This window comes from Pleurodeles waltl, chromosome 2_1 (assembly GCF_031143425.1).
Source record: "Pleurodeles waltl isolate 20211129_DDA chromosome 2_1, aPleWal1.hap1.20221129, whole genome shotgun sequence".
Taxonomy (NCBI): Eukaryota; Metazoa; Chordata; class Amphibia; order Caudata; family Salamandridae; genus Pleurodeles; species Pleurodeles waltl.
In genome coordinates this window covers 901843438-901866892 of record NC_090438.1, presented here as the reverse complement: position 1 = coordinate 901866892, position 23455 = coordinate 901843438, and the positions used below count along the sequence as shown (strand labels likewise).

At 44.4% G+C, this 23455-nt stretch overlaps 1 long non-coding RNA gene across 1 annotated transcript in view; it reads right to left on the bottom strand.

Annotated features, from left to right (window-relative positions):
- Nucleotides 1-18426, bottom strand: part of LOC138259260 (uncharacterized) — a 61117-nt gene extending 42691 nt beyond the window's left edge. Inside the window, exon 1 of the long non-coding RNA XR_011198695.1 lies at nt 18355-18426. This is a non-coding gene — a long non-coding RNA (uncharacterized lncRNA). The remainder of the gene's footprint in view (nt 1-18354) is intronic.
- Between the last annotated feature and the right edge of the window lie 5029 nt (nt 18427-23455).

Genomic DNA, 23455 nt, shown 5'->3' with positions numbered 1-23455 from the left:
AAAACACAACGTGGACACATCACAGAAAACAGAGCTGTTTTTTGCAAAGTGCCTACCTGTAGATTTTGGCCTCTAGCTCAGCCGGCACCTAGGGAAACCTACCAAACCTGTACATTTTTGAAAACTAGAGACCTAGGGGAATCCAAGATGGGGTGACTCGCGGGGCTCTGACCAGGTTCTGTTACCCAGAATCCTTTGCAAACCTCAAAAAGTGGCTAAAAAAACAAGTTTTCCTCACATTTCGCTGACAGAAAGTTCTGGAATCTGAGAGGAGCCTCAAATTTCCATCCACCCAGCGTCCCCCCAAGTCTCCCGATAAAAATGATACCTCACTTGTGTGGGTAGGCCTAGCGCCCGCGACAGGAAATGCCCCAAAACACAACGTGGACACATCACAGAAAACAGAGCTGTTTTTTGCAAAGTGCCTACCTGTAGATTTTGGCCTCTAGCTCAGCCGGCACCTAGGGAAACCTACCAAACCTGTACATTTTTGAAAACTAGAGACCTAGGGGAATCCAAGATGGGGTGACTCGCGGGGCTCTGACCAGGTTCTGTTACCCAGAATCCTTTGCAAACCTCAAAAAGTGGCTAAAAAAACAAGTTTTCCTCACATTTCGGTGACAGAAAGTTCTGGAATCGGAGAGGAGCCTCAAATTTCCTTCCACCCAGCGTCCCCCCAAGTCTCCCGATAAAAATGATACCTCACTTGTGTGGGTAGGCCTAGCGCCCGCGACAGGAAATGCCCCAAAACACAACGTGGACACATCACAGAAAACAGAGCTGTTTTTTGCAAAGTGCCTACCTGTAGATTTTGGCCTCTAGCTCAGCCGGCACCTAGGGAAACCTACCAAACCTGTACATTTTTGAAAACTAGAGACCTAGGGGAATCCAAGGAGGGGTGACTTGCGGGGCTCGGACCAGGTTCTGTTACCCAGAATCCTTTGCAAACCTCAAAAAGTGGCTAAAAAAACAAGTTTTCCTCACATTTCGGTGACAGAAAGTTCTGGAATCTGAGAGGAGCCACAAATTTCCTTCCACCCAGCGTTCCCCCAAGCCTCCCGATAAAAATGATACCTCACTTGTGTGGTTAGGCCTGGTGCCTGCGACAGGAATAGATCACACAACGGTCAATGTTGGTCCTTACGTGAGGCAGCTGTTGACCCTGGGGTGATCCATTCCCGACACAGACACTAGGTGTAGGCACTCAAGTGGGGTAGTGTTTTTATCAGGACAGGTGAGGAGTCACTGGGTGGTAGGAATATTGTGGATCCCAGCATATTCCTGTAGTTTGTGTGACAGAAATGCGAGAAAAATTGAGTTTTTTTTCAACATTTCAGCTTTGCAGGGTATTCTGGGTAAGAAAACTTTGGGGAAGCCACACAAGTCACACCTCTGTGGACTCCCCCGAATGTCTAGTTTCCAGAAATGTTTGGGTTTAGTGTGTTTCTCTATATGGCCGCCGAATCCAGGACCAAAAACACAGGTGCCTGCCTTACAAAACCAGTTTGTTTTGCCATGGATAATTTTGATGTCTCCACAATATGATTTGGGTGGTGGAATTTGGGGCTGAACTAAATTGGGGAGCTCCCAAGAGAGCACTCTCTCTCTGCTTGCCGCCGCATTCACCTGCTCTCTGGGTTGGCCTAACCCACTATTACCCAGTTGCACAAACAGCTTGCGAAGGGACAGCAGGACTGTCCTCATCACCTCCCTCATAATGTACTGGAAGAGGAGTTATCGAATGGGACTCCTCTGACTGAAAAATCACTCCCAGAGTCTGCGCCATTGTCCTATCCCTCAGATGCTGTCTCAGTATCTGATGTCTCAGTCTCTGATCCTATGTCAGAGCGGTCCTCTATAACCCGAGTGTAGGCAGCAGTCATCCATCAAGATGCCATCTCTGCTATTGGCTAAACTGTTGCTCTAAAACACTAGCCTACGTAGACAGTCACAAAATCGATGGTGTGTGAGATACGTGCAACAGTAGAGGCCACCTTACCTGCGCTTCTTCCCTCAATCAGCACGTACTTTCAAGACACTCAAAAAACACCTTGTCACATACCATTTGTCACAGTCTTTAGCACCTCCTGCGCCCAGTCCAACAATCATTATTGGTGCTCCCACTCCCTCCTCCTCGGATTCCCTCATTACCACCCAGCAAAAGTGCCCTTCATCTCTCCATAGACTTTGCTAATGTACTCAGCTATTTACATAAAATACAGATTTGCTCTTTGCAGTAGGCATATAAACCTTCTGCGCTTCTTTATGGCACTAAAACTGCCACTAGACAAGTCGGACCCTTTTCCCCCCAGGGAAACCACACACATATTGACAAAAGTGATATATATATGACAGCCAATCACCTGAAACTCAACTCAAGCAAAACCGAAATAATCCTCTTTGGCCCACACAAAAACACCTGGGACCCCTCATGGTGGCCCACCACGCTAGGCCCTGCACCCACCCCCGCCAACCACGCACGCAACCTCAGCATCATCCTAGACTCCTCCCTCTCGATGACCCAACAAATCAACGCTCTCACCTCCTCATGCTTCAACACACTCCGTATACTGAAAAACATTCAAATGGATCCCCACAGAGACCAGAAAAACTGTCACTCAAGTACACATCAGCAGCAGGCTTGATTACGGAAACGCCCTCTACCCCAGCACCACTCTAAAACTCAAGCGCAAACTACACGCATCTAGAACTCAGCAGCACGACTCATCCTCGACCTCCGCCGACACGAACACATCTCTCCACACCTCAAATCCCTCCACTGGCTCCCCATTGACAAAAGGATCACCTTCAAGATCCTCATCCTCGCACACAAATCACTCCACAACACAGGCCCTGCCTACCTCAACGAGAGTCACCTTCCACACCCCCACACGAAACGCCCGCTCAGCTGACCTCTCTCTCGCCTCTGTCCCCCGCATCAAACACACCACCACCGGGGGCAGATCCTTCTCCTACCTTGCACCCAAAACCTGGAACGCCCTCACAACCCACCTTCGCAAGACCCAAAACCTACTTCTTTTCAGGAAGGGCCTCAAAACCTGGCTTTTCGAACAGTGAACCTCCCAGCCCCTTTCCCTCCCCCCACCCCCCCCCAACCGCCTTGAGACCCTCACAGGTGAGTAGCACACTTTATAAATCTCTTTGGTATATATAGATCTACCTCTATATATATATATATCTATGTACATAGATATATCTATAGATATATCCATGTACATAGATATATCTATCTACATAGATATATAAATATAGATCTATATATAGATCTATTTTTTTAGTTGTTGTATGGTTTCCTTGGGAGCCAAAATGGCCCCCAGGGAAACCCTACAACATCTAAAAAAAAAATTGCCCCCACAGGGGGTCACCCTGCCCACGGGCGACCCCCTGTCATTTTTTTTTTTTTTTTTTTTTTTTTTAAAAACAATCCCCTGGGGGGGGGCACCTACCTTTTTTTTTTTTATAAATTATGCCCCCGGGGGGGGGCGGCCCGTTTTCCGAGGGGGCCGCCCCCCCAAAGTGAAATCCCTGGCGTCTAGTGGTGTTTCCTGGCCCCGATCGCAGCTGTGCTGCGATCGGGGGCCAGGAAACACTTTGAGAAGGCCTCGTAAGCACACCGAGGATTTATTGATACCCTTCCTGGTGTCGGCCACTGGTCGTGACCCGCACCAGGGAGGGTGTGTGGGCGTCGGCCAGTGGCCGACGCCCGCACCTAAGCGGTTAATTTGGGAGAGGCAGTGCTTTAAATGGGCCGGTACTAAGTACCGGCACTTCTGAATTTTCTGCCCTTGAGTACCGGAACTTCTCCATGGCCAAAGAGAGTACCGGTACTCACGGGGCAACAAGGCAACCTCAAAATGGGAGTCTCAGAAAGAAGCGCAAAACTGCAGACAACAAGTCGGCCCGTTTTCGTACAGCACTCTGATAATCGAGTGCTAATCTACCCTTAGACTGTGCTAATTAAGCAGCGGCCCCATGCATTTGATTCAGAGCTGCCAGGGAGTTTTGGGGGGGGGGGGGCGAAAAGTCACACTGTGACTATTAACACAGTGTCCAGTCAGGCTCAATGGAGTCAATGGCGCTGTAGGTGTGTGAGTAGAGCCATCTAACAGCCATACATCGAAATTGAGGTAAATCTAAGTAAAGGCTTCCTGCTGTACAGCAGAGTAAGCTAGCACTTGTTTGTTGTCATTGTGAGGAAGAAGGTGGTGATAGTAACTCTGTGGCGGAGCGTGTGGGAATCCAGGTTTAATAATGTGGACAGACATCATCTTATGTGAGCATTTCTAAAAACAAAACAACTGAATGCCCGTATGCATGCATGAGTGCTTGTGACTGTGCGTGTTCTTGTATGCGTGAGTGTTGTCTGCAGTGTCCAGCACAGTAACTCTATAGCTGCCAGCCCGACAAGCCCTGCATTTACGGTTTGGCTGTGAAGCCAACGTAAAAATCTTCGATTGTAGCAAGTGCAACGCCACTCTCTCTCTCCAGTGCAGATATGTTTTTTTCTGCAGTGCCTCTACACCACTGTACTTTGTTTTTAATAGTCCGTTTTCTCTTGGGTTAATGGAGTAGCTGCGAGAGGCAGAGATGGGCAACCAACAAATTAACAAGGAGACCCCATTCAGAGCCGAACCAAGAGTCTGGCTTGGCTTTAAGAGAAATGCAGAAGTCGAGCCTTGAAAACATTAACATTTTAAATACAATTGTAATTTTTAACATGTGGGAGCATTTCACCTTGGTACATAAGCTTATATCCTACCATTGACAGGAGTTTATTAAAAGTGAAAGTGAAGTTAGAAATGGTTGTGCTCCCATCATGATGTCAATCCCACTATTAAAATAAGAAGCAAGTCAATTTTCATGTGTACATTATATATGGCCTATTTTATTTCCGTGGATGAAACAACACTATAGTGTATTAATTAACACAAGATGTGACTGTACGGCATACATCGTGAATTTGCGTATTTGAATATACTAGCATGTGAGATAATGAAGAAAAAGGAGGTTTGGTGACATGAAATATTTACCTAGGATCACACAAATTGGGCAAGTGGGGAAGCTGGGATTGATCCCAGAATTTCTGGTTTCACATTGTGAAACTCAGCCACCAGATGGCTATATTTTAATTTCTCTCATGTTTTATAACAAAGGTCACTGTTTTGTCTTTATAGTTTACACGTAAAATTAGAGTTTGAGCGGCAGGCAGATTTTACAGTAGGTAAGGAGCTTTGAAGCAAAGCAATACCATTTAGGAGCAACTGGGTGATGTCTGCTAGGAGACAGTGAGACAATATGTTTTACCTTAGATAAACATTTCCAAAAAATGTTATGGATCCAAATAATGTTATGTAAGTGTTGTACCATGGGAAGCCCACTTCTATTGTGCAATCCAGCCGTAGGAAAGAAAAATATCTGGAAAATCCTAAGAAGTTCCCATGATAAGGGCCTCTGTTGTCTGCAGAGTTGGGAATGTATTTGTCAACATGTATTCTTGGCTTTTTTTCAAAAGATGATGGTGCTTCCTTTCATTGTAGTACTCATTTTCATGCCCAGCGAATATCGCTAAAGGATTTTTCCCTCAATAACAAAATGAACCATGTCAACATTGGGTGATGCCAAGCTTTCAAAGCTAGGATGTGATTACATTCATACAGTGTCCTGAGTAGGCATATCTTTGAAGGCTACAAGTTGGCTTGTGGGATCTGGAACCCGCAGAAGTGAAGGTCGGGTGTGAATCCAGTCACAGACATGTTTTCTTTTTCAATCTAGAAGTAATGTAATAGGAGTTTTCATCAGGCATCCCTTTAAAAGTGGCCATTTTGCTGTTTAATGCCCCCTAGAAGTTCGTTCAAAACCAAGGTCTCTTTACTGGAATCTACAACTTCTATGAAAAAACATCCGTTGCCATACTTTGTAAAGGGTGTGATGCTGGTGGGTGTGCAAGAATGAAATTACATTTCATCTTAATGCCAAAAGAGAGGCAATGCCACTGGCTAATGTAAGGGTCTTAGAGTGGAGTAACATGCTGAAAGACAACATGGTTGGTGTACGGTGGTTTGAAGATTTTGAGCACTGAGTACTATAGATCTATTATAATGCTATTAAACAGATAAGGCTGTTTTTAAATAGAATGTGATTATGGAGTCTAATTTTCAAGGTTTCTTTCTTAAAAGTGACCAGTGGCGACTGCTATGTATTTAGAGTGGTGGGACTGGCAAAATACATGTAGCATTCAAATAATAATAATAATAAAAAAGTAAATAGCACTTACCTTCCTCACTTGCAATAAACATCTACCTTGCTCTGGTGTCTTCTCTCCTCGACGCTCTGGACCCAAGAAACTGCACTACTCAGTCCTGGTGTGCTTTCATGCTGTTAAGCAGCATGAGAGAAGTGTCAGGATTGGAGGGAGCGGCCTCTCTCAGCACTCTTAAGAGCACTGGAGGCCTGTGCTTTCTCTAACTCAGCGTCTTAAGACAGCTTGGTTAGAGAAGTTTAAAATGCCCATGTCAAACTGGCTGTTGCAAAACGTCCGGCCAAAGTGACATGCGCACTTTAATCATAAGTGCAGAGCTCCCTGCTGCCACTCAGCAGCAATTGCCCTGCCCCGTCCTGAAACTCGGTTCGGGATGGGTTGTTGAAAAATAAAATGGTGATAAATTAACTTTATTACCATTTTATTTTTCAGCTGCTCTGGTGCGTTTTTACAGCGGGGTGACGCTCCTCCACTTTCATAGAGGTGCAGCTCCAGAAAGTGACCATACTATACATTACTCCACATAATGTAAACATTCAAAATGTCCTTCATGTGCCTAGCACAGAAGCAATCTATCCACATGTAACATTTGAAAGATGATATTAAATGCACCCTTTTGTATCAAAAAGGACAAATGGAATACTCAAAAGATACCAAAAATCCTTCTGTATAATTATGCTCATCTGCACACCAAGAAAATCGCAATCAAATTAAATATGTGCTTCTGGCCACACCCCTTAGAACCACCCATAGCCCCGCCCCCAAGCCATACCCATAACCCACAACTCAATTTGGTGAGTACCTGCACTTATTTTTTTCCATTTAAAGCACTGGGGAGAGGCATCCATTTCACATTATATTTAGGAGGGATCCCAGGCCCTAATGAATGCCCCAGACCATTAAAGGCTAGACGTGTGGGCAGAAAATGTTTGCCAGTAGGATTAGAGTGACATTGTGAGTCATTATACTCAATAGTGTCCCGACTTTGGTTTTATTTTACCAAAAGACACCATTATTAAAAGGTGTGATCTACACTGGTGATCTGCTAGGTAATTTTATTTGTATAACTGGATCCCTATAGTATCCAGGGAAATATAATTTTGGCACTCCCTCAGGGTTCATTTAACCACGAGGTTGAGTCCGCCCAGGTGGTTTTATCCTACCTGGGTGGGGATAGGTGGCCCAATGATGAAGCATGACACTATAATGTGTTTGAGACTATGTATTCCATAAAGAGGAACCTCTGAGATCGGTCCACAAACCATGGTTATTTCAATCATGCTTTATTTTGGCCAGATCATGGAAAAGAGTGATCTTATCACAAGTTTAACAAGTCCTGTGGGTCTGTTCACTAGATTCCCCCCATACCTTTTGTGTATATGGCTTTTCGTTTTGGGAGGAAGTATAGGGGCTATAACCTTCCTTGTCTTTCTATATGTGTAATAAGTGTTTAGGACAGCAGCCAGCTGTGAGAGCATTTTTCCAAAAATCCCGGGGATATCCGTCTCACTTTGATCACACTGGGACATAGTATTAGGGTTGAGAGATATTGATGTGAATCATGGCAGAAGGGATTTCATATGATGATGAGGAAGTCTTTGCCATTCTCTCAGCACCTTCTCTATTTGGAGACACCACACTAACTAAACCCATGTCCCAATTAGGTGATTGGGACACCTTGGCTGAATTACAGCGAGTACATGTAAAAACCATCGCCTATGGGGCTGTATTGACTGAATATTTATGTAGGAATGTAGCTCCAAATGGGCTTATTGTCGCAAACGAGCCTTGTATTTTCTTAGAGGACCTTGCATTCAGAAAAGATTTGTCTATGGTAGCATGGACATGTACACAAGACTGGCTAGTCTTGATCATAAAAACAGCAAAAAGTTTGTCTGAGGCCCTGTTGATTCAGATAAAAAGATAAAAACTAGCGAAAACAATTTAAAATTCCGACTAACCACATTACCTTACAAAAATAAGTTAGAAGAAACCAATAAGAACATCAATGAATTCAAGGATTACTTAACAAAACAAAAAATCTCTAAATTTCAAAAAGACTTACACAAGTTCTCACACAAGAAAGTCTATCCCTACACCAAGGAAGACTAGGTTCCAAAATCTAATAACTCCTTTGATCTATTGTCAGGGAGGAACACCAGCTCCAACACTGACAGTGATTCTTTCCAAGCCACTCAACAGAGTCGCTGGAACCATCCACTAATGGTGGCCCCCTTTCTCCCAATGAACAATCAGAATTGGGGGTGGACCCCACACTTTGGACCACATTCTCATTTCCAAACATCTATGTGCCCCCCACCCCCTGCCCCATGGACATATACTAACATTCCATTTTTAGAAAGAGGCCAGGGAAGGGGAAGAGAGAGAAAGAAGGGGGCCAATTGGAAATTATGAGAAGAAACCCCAGAAACTGAGATACTGAAAGAGAATGCACACAGTACCAGCAAGATATGACCGCCAATGACAGTACTGTCATCAACCAGATTAACAGGAGCCTAGATGTAGTGGAAACGAGCATAAGATAAGGGCCTGATTTTGTCCCAAGCCCTAAAATAGACATTTTCAATTTAAGAACCAAACTTTCAGAGTTCTTCGAAAAGTTCGACTAAGAACTTTCTTCTGGGAACATCCCATCTCTAACACTGGGGTTGACAGGAACACAGGCCTACACCTGAAATCGAAATTCTTTCCCCCAACCAGTCAAATGCCACCAGAAGTTTTGGCTTTCGAAAAATCCGTCAGTCTCAAGATTGCCAACTTGCAACATATACAAACTCACATATTTCATAACACCAGCACACAAGAATTAGCAGCCCTGCAACGTCCTACATCAGACGCAACCATTGTAACTAAACCAGCAGACAAGGGTGGAGCTACTGTGATCATGCCACAAACAATGTACAAAGATGAGTGCCTACGCCTATTGGGCAACACACAGTATTACAAGAAACTATCTAAAGATCCTACTCCTGAGATCCAAGAACAGATTGCCTTCTTGGTTTCCAAAGGTCTGGACAATGAGTGGCTTACCAAACATGAGGCATCTTTCCTTATTTAGGCCAACCTCACAACACCAGGGGCCAGATGTAGGTAGATTTCATTTTGCGAGTTGCAAATTGCGAGTACTAGCGACTCGCAATTTGCAACTCACAAAATGAAATGCAGAAAGGTGTCTCAGACACCTTCTGCGACTCGCTATGGGGTCGCAAAGACCCACCTCATGAATATTAATGAGGTGGGTCGCAGTTTGCAACCCCATAGCGAGTCTAGGCACTCACAGGGATGGTGGCCTTCTGGAGACAGCAGATCACCATGTCTGTGACTGCTTTTAAATAAAGCAGTTTTTTTTTTCTTTTTGCAGCCCGTTTTCCTTAAAGGAAAACGAGCTGCAAAAAGGAAAAATACCGAAACGGACCACTGCCTGCTCTGAGAAATACTTTTTTGTGGCATTCACAAAGGGGAAGGGGTCCCATGGGGACCCCTTCCCTTTTGTGAATGAGTTACCATCCACTTCAAGTGGATGGTAACTGCAAGTTGGTTTGTGACCGCTTTCGCAGTCACAAAGCAACTCAACATCGCGATGCGGTCGCAAATAGGAAGGGAACACCCCTTCCTATTTGTGAGTCGGAATCACATTTTGCGAATCGGTACCGACTCGCAAAATGTGACTCTGCATCGCGTAAGGCCTTTTGCGCCTCGCAAACTGTGTTTTTCGCCGTTTGCGAGGCGCAAAAGGCTTCCTACATCTGGCCCCATATTTTTACATCCTTCCTAAGATACACACATAGAAAAACCCTCCCCCGGTAGACCTATTGTCTCAGGGATTGGGTCAGTCTTAACCATTGTCACAATTCTGTGATACTTTTCTGCAACCTCTTGTCAAGAAAATACCAACTTACCTAAAAGACACCAAAGATGTCCTGAACCTTCTTAGAGGGATGCACTTTGATAAGAATACTGAACTCAATTACTCTGCATGTAGAATCATTGTATACCAACATACCCCAGGAAGCGACCCTTGAGGTGATTAAGGAACTCATTGACATCATAAAGGGGGAATCAACACCCCAAAGTTTCTACTAGACCTATCTCACCTAGCACTAACCAGGAACTATTTTGAATTTGAGAACACTTACTACCTGCAAGTGGATGGGACGTCAATGGGCAGTACATTCGCCCGCAGTCTAGCCTGTCTCTACGTCGATTTCTTTGAGAGACAATATGTGTTCCAAAACAGATCATACTCTGGAAACGTTATATTGATGTCATCCTCCTTATCTGGACAGGCACTGCTAAGGAAGCCTTAGTGTTTGCAGACTGGCTCAATGCCTTGAACACCTACTTAAGGTTTACCATGACCATAGGATGTATAGAACTAATTTATGTTGACCTTTTGACCTATGGAAAAATTGTTTTTTTTGGCAACACAAGTATATTACAAACCTACTTATCGGAATAACCTTCTCCAGTTTCATAGCTTTCACCCACAAACATTAAAAGAGAACTTACCAGTGGGTCAATTCCTGCGATTGAGACGGAACTGCTCCAACATCACAGACTGTACTAAACACACCCAAAGACTCACAAAGAAACTTCTTGATAAGAACTACCTAGCTTACCTCATTAAGAGAGCTGATTAGAGGGCACGCAACAATCATTGGGACCAACTGTTAGAACCTCCTAAAAAAATTAAGGATGAAGATAAAATAATCTGAGACCACTTTCAATCCCTTATCCAATAAGGTACAAAAAATAATCAGGGATGTCTGGAAAATATTTACATCAGGAGGACTTCCCTTTGACCAACCACTACATGCTTTCAAGAGAGCCAAAAGTATTCGAGACATGATAGTCCATACACGACCTCGGGCTAAAGTACCTACAGGGAAACAACTAACTTTATGGCATTTACCTCCACCATCAGGTCACCATCTGTGTGGCAAATGCAGCATGTGCCAATTCACAAAAAAGACAAACAGTTTGGACCCAAGCCTGCATACACCCTGGAAGTTAAAGAAGTTTTCAATTTGCAACAGCAAGAATGTTGTCTATATGATTAGATGCCCGTGCATACTCAAATATATTGGAATAACAAAAATAAGAGTTGGCACACGCATCTGTGAACATAGGAGCATTATTCACTGTAAACGAGACGCCACCAAACTTACCAGCCATTACATGAAAAATAATCACTCGGCCTATTACATGGAGTCGTTTGTTATCGACAAATTGAATCAAACTAAGATCGACATGAACCAACAGCTTCTGCGATATGAGCAGAGATGGGTCTGGGGACTACGAACAATACTAATGGGCTGAATGATTAAATGCAATAGTCAATGTTACATGACTAGAGTGAGAAATCTATGATGACCATACTTAACTTATCACTTGAGACAGTACAATTTAGAGGAGGACGACTTAGGTCTGTTGGCCCCCTCTGCATTACTATTTTTCACATAGCAACACCTATTTTTACCATTCTTGCACCCTCTGGAATGGACTTAGCCACCTCAGCACCAATACTTTCACACATAGTAACACCCTAGTTTATCCACTCTTTTCCTTGTCCCCTCTTTCCCTGTTTCTCTTCTCGTCACCCTGTTTTTCTTTCTTTCTTTCTTCTTTTTTTCCTTGTTATTGTCCCCACTTTTCCTCAGTTGTTCTCTCTTTCCCCTCCTTCTCCCCCACCCCCCTGTTTTCTCTCCCCCTCCCTCCCCTGTTTTTATTCTTTTTTCGCCCCTCACGCCACTTCACCATTCTTCTTTCCTCAATTCTTCATTTCCTGTACTTGCTGCCTTGTTTTCTCTTGCCCCATCCCATTTTTATTCCCCTGCTTCTCCCCTCCCTCTGTACCACTCTTCTCTCCTTCTTCCTTCTTTCCTTTTCCCCCCAAAAGCCCTTCAATATCCCCTTCCCAACCCCTACATGTTCCCTCTTATCTTCTTTTCTTCTATTTTTCTTTTTTTTTCTTTTTTTCCCTTTTTTTTCCTTTTCCTCCAGTTAATCAATCCCTAGCGCTCACCGTTGCGCTGGGTAGATTTGCTCATGGGACTACATTTCCCATGAGCCTTCTCTCTAGGGAGACGTGGAGTTGATGCTTTTGTCCCTGTTTTTGTCTTGTTTGATCTGTGTTGAGTTACACGACAAGAATCTTGTGATATACAGGCACGTGGAAGTGAGTCTTCAGTAAGGCCAGCCAAATTATCGCTCCCCAGCTCCGGACCATCATCAACAGCTCCTTTGAGACCGCCATCTTCCCGGAGAGCTGGAAACACGCCGAAGTCAACGCCTTGCTCAAAAAGCCCAAAGCAGACCCTGAAGATCTCAAAAACTACCGACCCATCTCCCTACTCCCCTTCCCTGCGAAGGTCATCGAGAAGATAGTCAACAACCAACTTTCCTGCTTCCTGGAGGACAACAGCCTACTCGATGTCTCCCAGTTCGGATTCCGCAAAAACCACAGCACCGAGACCGCCCTTATCGCCTGCACCGACGACATCAGGAGCAGGCTCGACAAAGGTGAAACTGTTGCCCTCATCCTCCTTGACCTTTCCGCAGCCTTTGACACCATCTGTCACCACACCCTTCGCACATGCCTCTTCGACACCGGAATTCACCACAGAGCCCTGAACTGGCTCACCTCCTTCCTCTCTGGAAGAACACAAAGAGCCCGCCTCCCCCCGTTCCGGTCAAAGGCCACCAAGACCATTTGCGGAGTCCCCCAGGGATCCTCACTCAGCCCCACCCTCTTCAATGTCTACATGGCTCCGCTCACCAACATCATCCGATCCCACGCACTCAACATTGTCTCCTAAGCAGAGGACACTCCGCTCATCTCCTCTCTCACGAAGGACCCCTCAACCACTAAGAACAACCTCCACACTGGACTCCACACCATCGCCGACTGGATGAAAGCAAGCCGCCTCAAGCTGAATTCAGAAAAGACCCAGATCATCATCTTCGACCCCAACAGGTCAGCATGGACGACTCCTGGTAGCCTGCCACTCTAGGGTCGCCCCCAACGCCCACCACCCATGCACGCAACCTCAGGTTCATACTGGACTCTTCACTCTCCGTGACCCAGCAAGTCAACGCCATCTCGTCCTCATGCTTCAACACCTTTTGAATGCTCCACAAGACCTTCAGGTGGATTCCCGTGGAAACCAGAAGAACGGTCACCCAAGCCCTCGTCAGCAGCAGACTGGACTGCAGCAACGCCCTCCACGCGGGAACAACGGGCAAGCTCCAGAAGAAACTCCAGCGCATCCAGAACGCCTCAGCACGACTCATCCTCAACCTCCCTCGCCACAAACACATCTCAGCCCACCTCAGAGACCTCCACTGGCTACCCGTCAACAAAAGGATCGTCTTCAAACTCCTAATCTACGCTCACAAAGCTCTCTACGACGCCGGACCAGCCTACCTCAACGATCGTCTCACCTTCCACATCCCGACACGCCAGCTCCGCTCCGCCAACCTCGCAACAGTCTCCCGCATACACCGTACCACAACAAGCAGCAGATCCTTCTCCCACCTTGCTGCCAAAACCTGGAACTCCCTCCCCGCCAACCTACGTATGACCCAGGACCTCCTGACCTTCAGGAAGCACCTCAAGACCTGGCTCACTGAGCAGTAGCACCCTCCCCCACCAGCGCCTTGAGACCCTTCCGGGTGAGTAGTGCGCTTAACAAATTACTGATTGATTGAGTTTCCCAGAAGGGCAGGGGCTTCTTTGTCCAAATGCAGAGGCTCAGTTTGTTTATTTATTTATCTGATTATGAACCTTCGTAACCAAGGGCCAGATGTAGCAAAGGTTTTTACCCATTCTGTGTCTATGGGAAAAAGTGTTCGTACATATGGCCCCTACTGCCTTCCACTAATTAACATCCTAAGTTTATTTGGGGGCTCCTTAGTAACCCAGATAGACGCTCAGTGTGCATGTTGACTTACGTAACTGTACTAAAGGCCACTCCTAACATTAAATGAGAGAATAGGCATTTCACATTGCTCCAGATTTCCTCTGCCATAGCTTTTCTTCCCTCTGGTTCGATGGGAGGAGGTCGTGAAATTGCAACACATGTAATACCTCTCTACGGCATTCGATTTTCTATCCATTTGATTCCTTTTAATTTCTCTCACAGTGTGTGACTATAAGGGGCATCACCCAATCCCCCAGACCAGGGGCCAGTTGCCCTTTATGTTTAGGGTAGGAGAAAACGTCCCTTTTTCTTCACAGGTGCAGTGTATGCAATGAATTAATTTCTCTAGGTACTGCATCCGAAACAATGAGTAATTGCATGGTTGTGATACAACAATTGGTATGTGTTTTTACACCTTGTGTGCAGTGGTTTGCTGTGGTTATGTTCAGGTATTCAGAGCCTTTGTGCATGCCGTGTTTTAAACTTCTTTCCTCCTTTTCTTTTCTTAGGCCTCCCAGTTTTGAGTAAATACTCAGGTAGGCCCTGAGTGTGTTATATATTAGCCTTTCACCATTAATTTGGGAGAGGCATCCTTTTCACACTATATTTAGGAGGGATCCCAGGCCCTGATGTATGCCCCAGACCATTAAAGGCTACAAGTGTGGGCAGAAACATGTTGGCCAGTAGGATCAGTGCGACATTATGAGTCATTATAGTTAATAGTGTCCTGCCTTTGTTTTTATTTTAACAACAGACACCATTATTAAAAGTTGTTATCTACACTGGTGGTCTGATAGGTAATTTTATTTGTATAACTGGATCCCTAAATTATCCAGCGAAACATCATTTCGGCACTCCCTCAAGGTTCATTTAACTGCAAGATTGAGTCCGCCCAGGTGTTATTATCCTACCTGGGTGGGGATAGGTGGCCAAATGATGAAGCATGATACTATAATGTGTGTGAGACTACCTATTCTGTAAGGAGCAACACCTGAGGTAGGTCCTCAAACCACATTTTTTTCACAATCATGCTTTATGTTGACTAGACCACAGAAAAGAGGGATCTTATCACAAGCTGAACAGGTCCTGCGGGTCTGTTCACTAGATCCCCCCATATTTGTGTATATGAACACCGAGCCTCACCACACTGGCAAAAATACTCCCCTAAGATCTGAAATACCCATAAATCCCTCATTCACAATTTCCCAAACTCCCATTGTCACCACTTATTCTCTCTAATCCTTTAAACTGATGAGACATATGGAAATGTGAAATCCAGTCACAAAATGATTCCCAGTGGAGCCATGCTCTGCTGCATTAATGAAGAAATGTATCTAATCACTTGCAGACAACGTTATGTACATAATAAACGCTTCCCATTTGAGAGATCCGACGCCGTGATATTCCCTTTTCTAAGTCAAAAACCTTGTAATAATCGGATTTAGGAGCAGGAGTACCGGCTAAACTTTCATTACAACAGTCCAGTATTCCCACATCCCTAATTGGCTCCTGAGTGTCACCGTTCCTTACTCTCTGAAACACGCAACCAATACCCTCCTCCTGAAGAAATCTATGTCAAGCCCTCAAGTGCTGCCTGGTGTGTGATCTCAAATCTCACAAAGTCCTGGGAAGAGAATTCATCAGGCAACTGCTACAATACATTGAGTAAAACCTCAAACTGAATAATCCCTGGTCTGGATAAAGGCTTTCTTGAGGCTCAGGATCAGATCTTGCAATCAATAGGTAAGACTTCCATGCCATACTTAACGAAAGACATCAAGTGGACCTGATCCTCTTTGATGTAACTGAAACCTACAATATGAGGCACCATACCATCATGTTGAACATGTTTAAGAAATGTGCAGATTGAGCTGGGATGTCCCTTGAGTTGACTGGATGATTCCTGGCAAGTCAAAGTCACAAGTTTAGGCCAACCACGATCGAGTGCAGACCTGCTATGGAGACCCAGCTAGGCCTGCTGAAGAGAGTACTTTAAATCTTGGTTTGCGGAGCTTTGCGAAGATCTGTGTCGAGGATGTGTCACTTAGCTGAAGTAATGTATTGGTTTTTGAGATGCAGCAGGCTGCGATGGGAGGTCCTGCTTTGTCGTTATTGAAGAACCTGTTGACGAAGGCTTGCAATGATAAGTCTGAAGTAGTGGGCGGGTCTCGCAGTCAGGGCGATGCGTCAGTTACCAGGAACTGCAAAACTGTGATGTGGAATCAGGCTTCATTGTCAAGGCTACCATCGAAGATGGTTGCTAGGGCCTGCCTGAGGATGCATTGTGCAGCGGAGGTCCCAACACGCTAATGGGTTGAAGTGTAGCGGTTCCCATCCATGTGGCGATGCATCAGTTCTGCTCAGGGTTGTGCCACACAGCAGAGTAGATGTGTCAGTTCTAAAGAATACACAGAGGCTGGCAGAGCACCACAGGCCCACATCCATGTGTCCAGGATGGGGTGGCACAGGACGATGTGTTGGTTACCAGGTACAGCAAAACTGTGATGTGGAGTCAGGCTTCATTGTCAATGCTACCATTGATGACAGTTGCAAGGACCTGCACCAAGGATGCATTGTGCAGCAGAAGTTCCAAAGCGCCAATGCGTTGCAAGGCAGCAGCTCCGATCCATGAGGCGATGCATCGGTTCTCCTCAGGGTTGTGCTACGCAGCAGAGAAGATGCGTCAGTTCTGATGGTTCCTCAGAGGCTGACAGAGGATCATAGGCCCACATCCAGGGGTCCAGGACTAGGGTGGCACCACTTGGCAGGGTAGAGTCACAGATGACAGACTCCAGGTGCAGAAGCAAGGTTGTTGGAGCCTTTTGTCCCTAAGGCTCAAGTCAGGAGGCCAGCAGACCAGTCTTTGGAGTCACAAATATATGGTAAGTTCCCACTTATGATAATCACTATTAAGGCAACCAATCGCCAAATGTTCTTGAAGTTCCTTAAAGTATTCGAGAACTATTCTCAAGGGTTATCCAGATTAAAGTTTATTCAGAAATTGAGTCATAGAACAGAGTGAGCACAGCCAGCCGACACGTGTTTCACCCAAACAAGGTACTTTCACCTGGGCTTTCTCAAGGCTGTCAAACATAAACGAATCTACAAATTAAAGTAAGTCTAAGAGATCAGAAATAAGACGTCGAAAGGCACCGAGATGTGAGAGCCCAAAGATTAGTCCAAATGAACATGAGCCTATGTATGAATCAAGGCAGTCCACGAGGCAAAGAGTGTAAACATTAGTGAGATCTGAAATCCATGCAATTAGAGTGCCAAGGTAAGAGGAATCCCTCCGGTAAATGATCGATGTATTAAAAGGAAAAGTGCCTAGAAAGAGCATAAGGAAAGTACAACTGCAAATTTGAAGACAATTAAAACAGGAAAATTGAGTGATGATTAGTTGAAATCTATGTGTAGATGGTGGTGCCAGCACCACAGGATGTGCCTAAAAGGAGCCATCACCCTGGGATGAAAATAGTATAAGGAAAAGTACATTGCAATAACTGTCATAAAGGAATAACATACCCTATGTATACATATTAAACCTCATAAAGTATCCTGAAATGGCATGACAAATATATCTGGAAAAAACGTGCAGGAGAAACACATTATTTAAGGACCAATATCCAGAGACTACCAAATCAGACAACATGTTTAAAGCTGAGATATAATAGTGCAGAACACAACATGTCTACTGTTGTTAAAAGTACAAACAGAAAAGTACTGATCATTTCAATGAAATATTACCCCAAAGAAAATAGAGGAATGGCTCAATTTAGCAATAAGCATACCTAAGCAAACATTACTTATTTAAATACATTGTGACCACTGTTACTTTCAGTAGTTATTTATACTTCAAATTACACTAACAACAAAATCCTAGAAAAAACCTGTGTTCAGAAAAAGCTGCAGGTATGTACGAGAGCAAATTTGTCACATCAAATTAGGTCATTGGGAACGATGTTATAAACAAAGCATACTTGTAGTTAAAGAAAAAAAGCGATGGTATTAGGATATCGTAAAAGTAGTTCAAAGTTCAATCTAAAAGGTCTTGAGAAAACGGGGAGAGAAGTGCTATATATCGAGAGAGGAGACCTAATCTAAAAGTGTATTTAGAGCAGAAGTTCTTACCCAAGTCGTAAGTTTCAATTGCACATTGCCGGAAGAGACAGTCAGACGCGTCCGTTGCCATCAATAGGGACGCACTGACTGAACAGATCCGTTTTTATTAGCAACCACCGTGTAGCGGTGCAACACAAAGAAAGGACTAAAAGGAGCGCCGCCATCTTGGATGTTGCGATCGTATAGCAAATAAGGAAGAGCATATTTGTCACTAGATAATAGCATAGAAAAAGGACTAAGAGAAGGGCGCCGCCATCTTGAAGGTGGCGATCCTCAAATAGTTATACAGTATAACGACCAGATGGAAAAGTAAAGGAAAAAGAAAAGAACTACATGATATTTGAGATTCAGTAATTTTTGGAAAAGAGATGAAGTGGTGATTATAAGCGGAGAGAAGAAAAGGAAAAAAGGAGGGAGAGAGAAAAGAAACGGAGGGGAAGGAAAAGTACAGAACAAGAAACAAAACACCAACCCCATCGGGCATATGTGTTGGCGTATTAATACCAGTACACAGAGTAAAGCACCCATGACAAGGGAACAGGATATGGTACAGTATTGAGTACAAAAATGGGTAACCAACCCCCCAATGTTATTAATAAGCCATATTTGCACCTGCCAATTTAACTAAATTGATGAAATACAAGAAATATCATCAGTCCTTGGACTCACTCTGGGGTTCTGAGAGCAAAAGATGCAGGTTCAGTCCGTCTCACTCAGGCAAGAGGACAGCAGACAGCAGGTCAGCACAGCAAGGCAACAGTCCAGCAAGGAAACAGTCTAGTAGGGTACCAGTCCAGCATAGTAGCAGTCCTTTAGCAGCACAGCAATCCTTACTGGCAGAGTATCCACAGGTCCAGAAGTGTACTGTAAGGTTGATGTCTGACATCCAGTATTTATATCCAATTGTGTTTTTGAAGTAGGGCAGAAACTTCTAGAGGTTTCCCTTTGAAGTGCCCAATCATTCTACCTTCCCTGTCCTGGCGCCAGACTAACTACATGGGGTATGGAGCCTTTTGTGTGGAGGCAGGACACAGCCTATTCAGGTGTAAGTGGGGCTAAGCTTAGCTCCTCCATCCCATCCTGCCAGTGATTGCCCATCCAGACACACCTAAGCTCCCTATTACGAGTGGCTGTATAGGCGGAATATACAAAGACCCACTACCAGCTACACCCACTCATGTGACTGAGGTACAGACTACTGGCACATAGTACAACATGTAGAAAGAGTAGGATTAGCGATTTCCAAATAGCGATTTTATCCAAATCACTATTTTGAAAACGCTATTAACTATGTATGAAACTTTGTGTTTCATACTTGGGATTCCAAGTGAGTCACAAATCAACCTACTTCATTTCTTAAAGGAAATTGGGATGTGTTTCAACAATAAAAAAGGTAACGTCTTGTTTTCATGTTTTAGGAGCAGGCAGTCATCCATGGGACCACTGCCTTCTCTTAACATTTTTTTTCAACATTCACATAGATGAAGGGGTCCATGGAGACCCCGTCCAATTTGCAAATGCATTACCACCAACTTTGAGTTGGGGTAAAATATCAACGTTTTGAAACCACATTTCGTTCACAAATGTGTGATACAAAAAAGTGGAAATCACAATTTGGAAGGGATGCCCTAAACATGACCCTTCCAGATAGCGATTTCTACACCCACACTGCAATTCTTGAGAATCGCAGTTTGGATGTTTGTACATCTGAAAAAGCATTTTTGCCATCACCAATGCCCTGATTCTGCTAATTGGGATGTTTGTTACTGTCAACATCAGGGCAGTGCGCGCTCTACGGGCGACTGGAATGCAAAAACCCAGCACTTATGAGATAACGTAATTCATGCATTATGCTGATATGCTGTTGTTTAACCTTTTGCATTGCAGAGTTTAATCCTGAAGACTTATATTCAAGGTGCTTATAAATACTGTTCGTTTGCAATGTATTGCTGCAGGCTTTCAGAATGTGTCAGTGTGTGGTCCCTTTCCAGGGTCTTCTAGAAGCTTTCTCCGCAGTGTGACTGGGTGTGGTTTGTGGGCTAGGCCAGACTCTATAAAAGGGAGCCAGCCCAGCTCCACGTGCTCACTATTCAGGGGTCCCGGTGCAGAGCAGCAGCAACTTCCTCAGCTCCTGTTCCGGAGGCCTACTTTCATCTTCCAGGCCTTGCCCTTCCTTGTATTGGTGATCTTTGATCAGGGCGGTAAGACGGAGGTCGGGCTTGGCCCCCGATCCCGTTTTTGAAGGCATTCGAGTTCCTGGGCCTAATTTCCATGTTGAGAGATTTTACCTTGTGTGTGTGAATGTGCTCTTGGTTTTTCTGACATTTACATTTTGATATTTGAATCGGCAAGACGAGCGATTCATATCTCATGTTTAACTCTTGATATTCATTGTGCGCTACCATTTCTTGGCAGTTACATGGTGCCATTCAAATCGGCAAGAAGCGCGATTCACTTCTCGTGTTTTAACTCTTGATATTCATTGGGCACTACCATTTCTTGGCAGTTACATGGTGGCATTCGAATCGGCAAGACACGCGATTCATTTCTCGTGTTTTACTCTTGATATTCATTGTGCGCTACCATTTCTTGGCAGTTACATGGTGGCATTCGAATCGGCAAGACATGCAATTAATTTCTCGTGTTTAACTCTTGATGTTCATTGTGCGCAAGCATTTCTTGGCATTTACATAGTGACATTTGAATCAGCAAGATGCGCAATTCATTCCTTGTGTTTAACCCTTGATACTCATTGTGCGCAACCATTTCATGGCATTTACATGGTGGTATTCGAATCGGCAAGACGCGTGATTCATTCCTTGTGTTTAACTCTTGATACTCATTGTGCGCAACCATTTCATGGCATTTACATGCTGGTATTCAAATCGGCAAGACGCGCGATTCATTCCTTGTGTTTAACTCTTTATACTCATTGTGCACAACCATTTCATGGCATTTACATGGTGGTATTCGATTCGACAAGACGCGCAATTCATTCCTTGTGTTTAACTCTTGATACTTATTGAGCGCAACCATTTCATGGCATTTACATGGTGGCATTTGAATCGGCAAGACGCGCAATTCATTCCTTGTGTTTAACTCTTGATACGCATTGTGAGCAACCATTTATTGGCATTTACGAGGTGACATTCGAATCGGCACGATGCGCGATTCATTCACGCAATAAAAACTTGATGTTTCAGATCGCTTGCAGTGTCCACAATCATTTCATGGCATTTGCATATTCTTGTTGAAATCAGCAATGTGCGCAATTCATCTTTCTGCATTTAAAACTAGGTGTGAAAATTCTAGATGTTACATTATATGTGCATAATAAGTCCCTTAATACAACTCCTATTGTGTTCCAGAAAACGTTCAGGTTATTTTCTTGTCCTCAGGCAAAAAGACCATGTTTGATTTTAAAACATAATTCTAGAGAGTTCTTATGTTCCTAGTCAATGTGTAACATTTCATTAAGAGATTCATTGAGAAGTTATATTAATCATTCTTGATTCCTTCCCAGGTAACCAGACGTCTTGAGGCCTAGATATTTAGTCCATGCTTAAGTTATCCAGGGTTACAGTATGGCAATGCTTGGAATCATAGTCTAGTAAAGATTAATGTGATATAATCCTGATATTGTGTGTTTTAACCTTTTGTTTTCTACAGGTCTCCTTCCCAGTTGTTCCCATCCTAATCCCCTTTTCCCCCGCTTGGACTCTCTCAGTCTCTGTGATTCATCTATCAGAGTCTTGGAGCTGTCTAGTGGTGGACATGTTGGGAACGTGAGCAGACCCCGAGGATCTGGTCTCCCTGACAGAATAGTGAGCCCACAAATTAATTATCCTCCTGGTTTGCATGTGTTCTCAGCATGGCCACATTGGACGAGCTAGTCAAGGCTGTCACGCAGCTCCAAGCAGAGGTAGTGTCATCCAAAAATATAGCAGCTAGCCTAGCTGAGAGAGTGAGTCATTTACAGGAAAAGGTAGAGAAGAAGGAACAAAATCCCTTAGGTGTGTCTTGGCCTGGTCCTTCTTCTCAGGCTTCTGGAGGTAATCCTCCTACGAACATTTCCCTCAACGTTCCTCCGGCCATTCCCCTAGCTCCTCCAGAACGTTTCTCAGGTGATCCCTTGAAAGCGCAATCTTTCCTGGTTCAAGTGGAATTACATTTTACCTGCCGACCACACACTTTCCCTGATGCCCAATCCAGAGTGGCTTTCTTGTTATCATACCTGACTGGGGACGCAGCTACTTGGGCAATTCCTCTTGTGCGTAAAGACAGTCCCCTGCTTTACAATTGGAGAAATTTTGTTCGCAAGTTTGAACGAGTATTTGATCGTAGAACTGTGACATTGTTGGCAGATCGTGAATTATTAGACTTGCGACAAGGTAACCAGGATCTAGTGTCATATTTAGCTAACTTTAATCGGCTGGTAGCCGAGACATCCTGGCCTGAAGAAAAGCAAGCGGCCTTGTTCTACAAGGGACTCAAGGAGGAGCTATAAGACATTCTAGCTCAAATAGACCCGCAGCCTACAGACTGTCAAGATCTGATAAACCTCGTTTTGAGACTGGATCATCGTTTAGCAGAACGAAGGGGAACACGCAAAAAGACTGAGAAATATTCCTGGCGTGTTCACTATAATAGAGAATCAAGAACTCAGAAAGAAAGAACTCCAGAACCTATGGAAATAGCCTTTGACTGAAGACTAAAAGGACCTACGTAGAAAGAATGGACAATGTCTTTATTGCGAGCGCAAGGGTCATTTCGACAAAGAATGTCCAATCAAACCAAAGAGCAAATGAGGTGCTGTCCAGAAACTTGCAGCCAATGCACAAGTCGAGCCGGAAAACTAAATCACCCAAGATGTAATGAAGGGTTGCTCTTGGGTGTCACTGTGGACCCTTCACAATCTAGACATCTCAAGCTGGGCATAAAAGTTCAAGTAAAGAAAAATAACTATTTCAAGAAGGCCCTCGTAGATTCTGGGGCTACTGGGAACTTTGTTGACACCCAATTGGTCCGCGCATGGGGGATCCCATGTATCGAGAAGAAGACTCCAGAAATAATACAAGCAGTATATGGAAAACTCTTGTCTGGAGGCCCA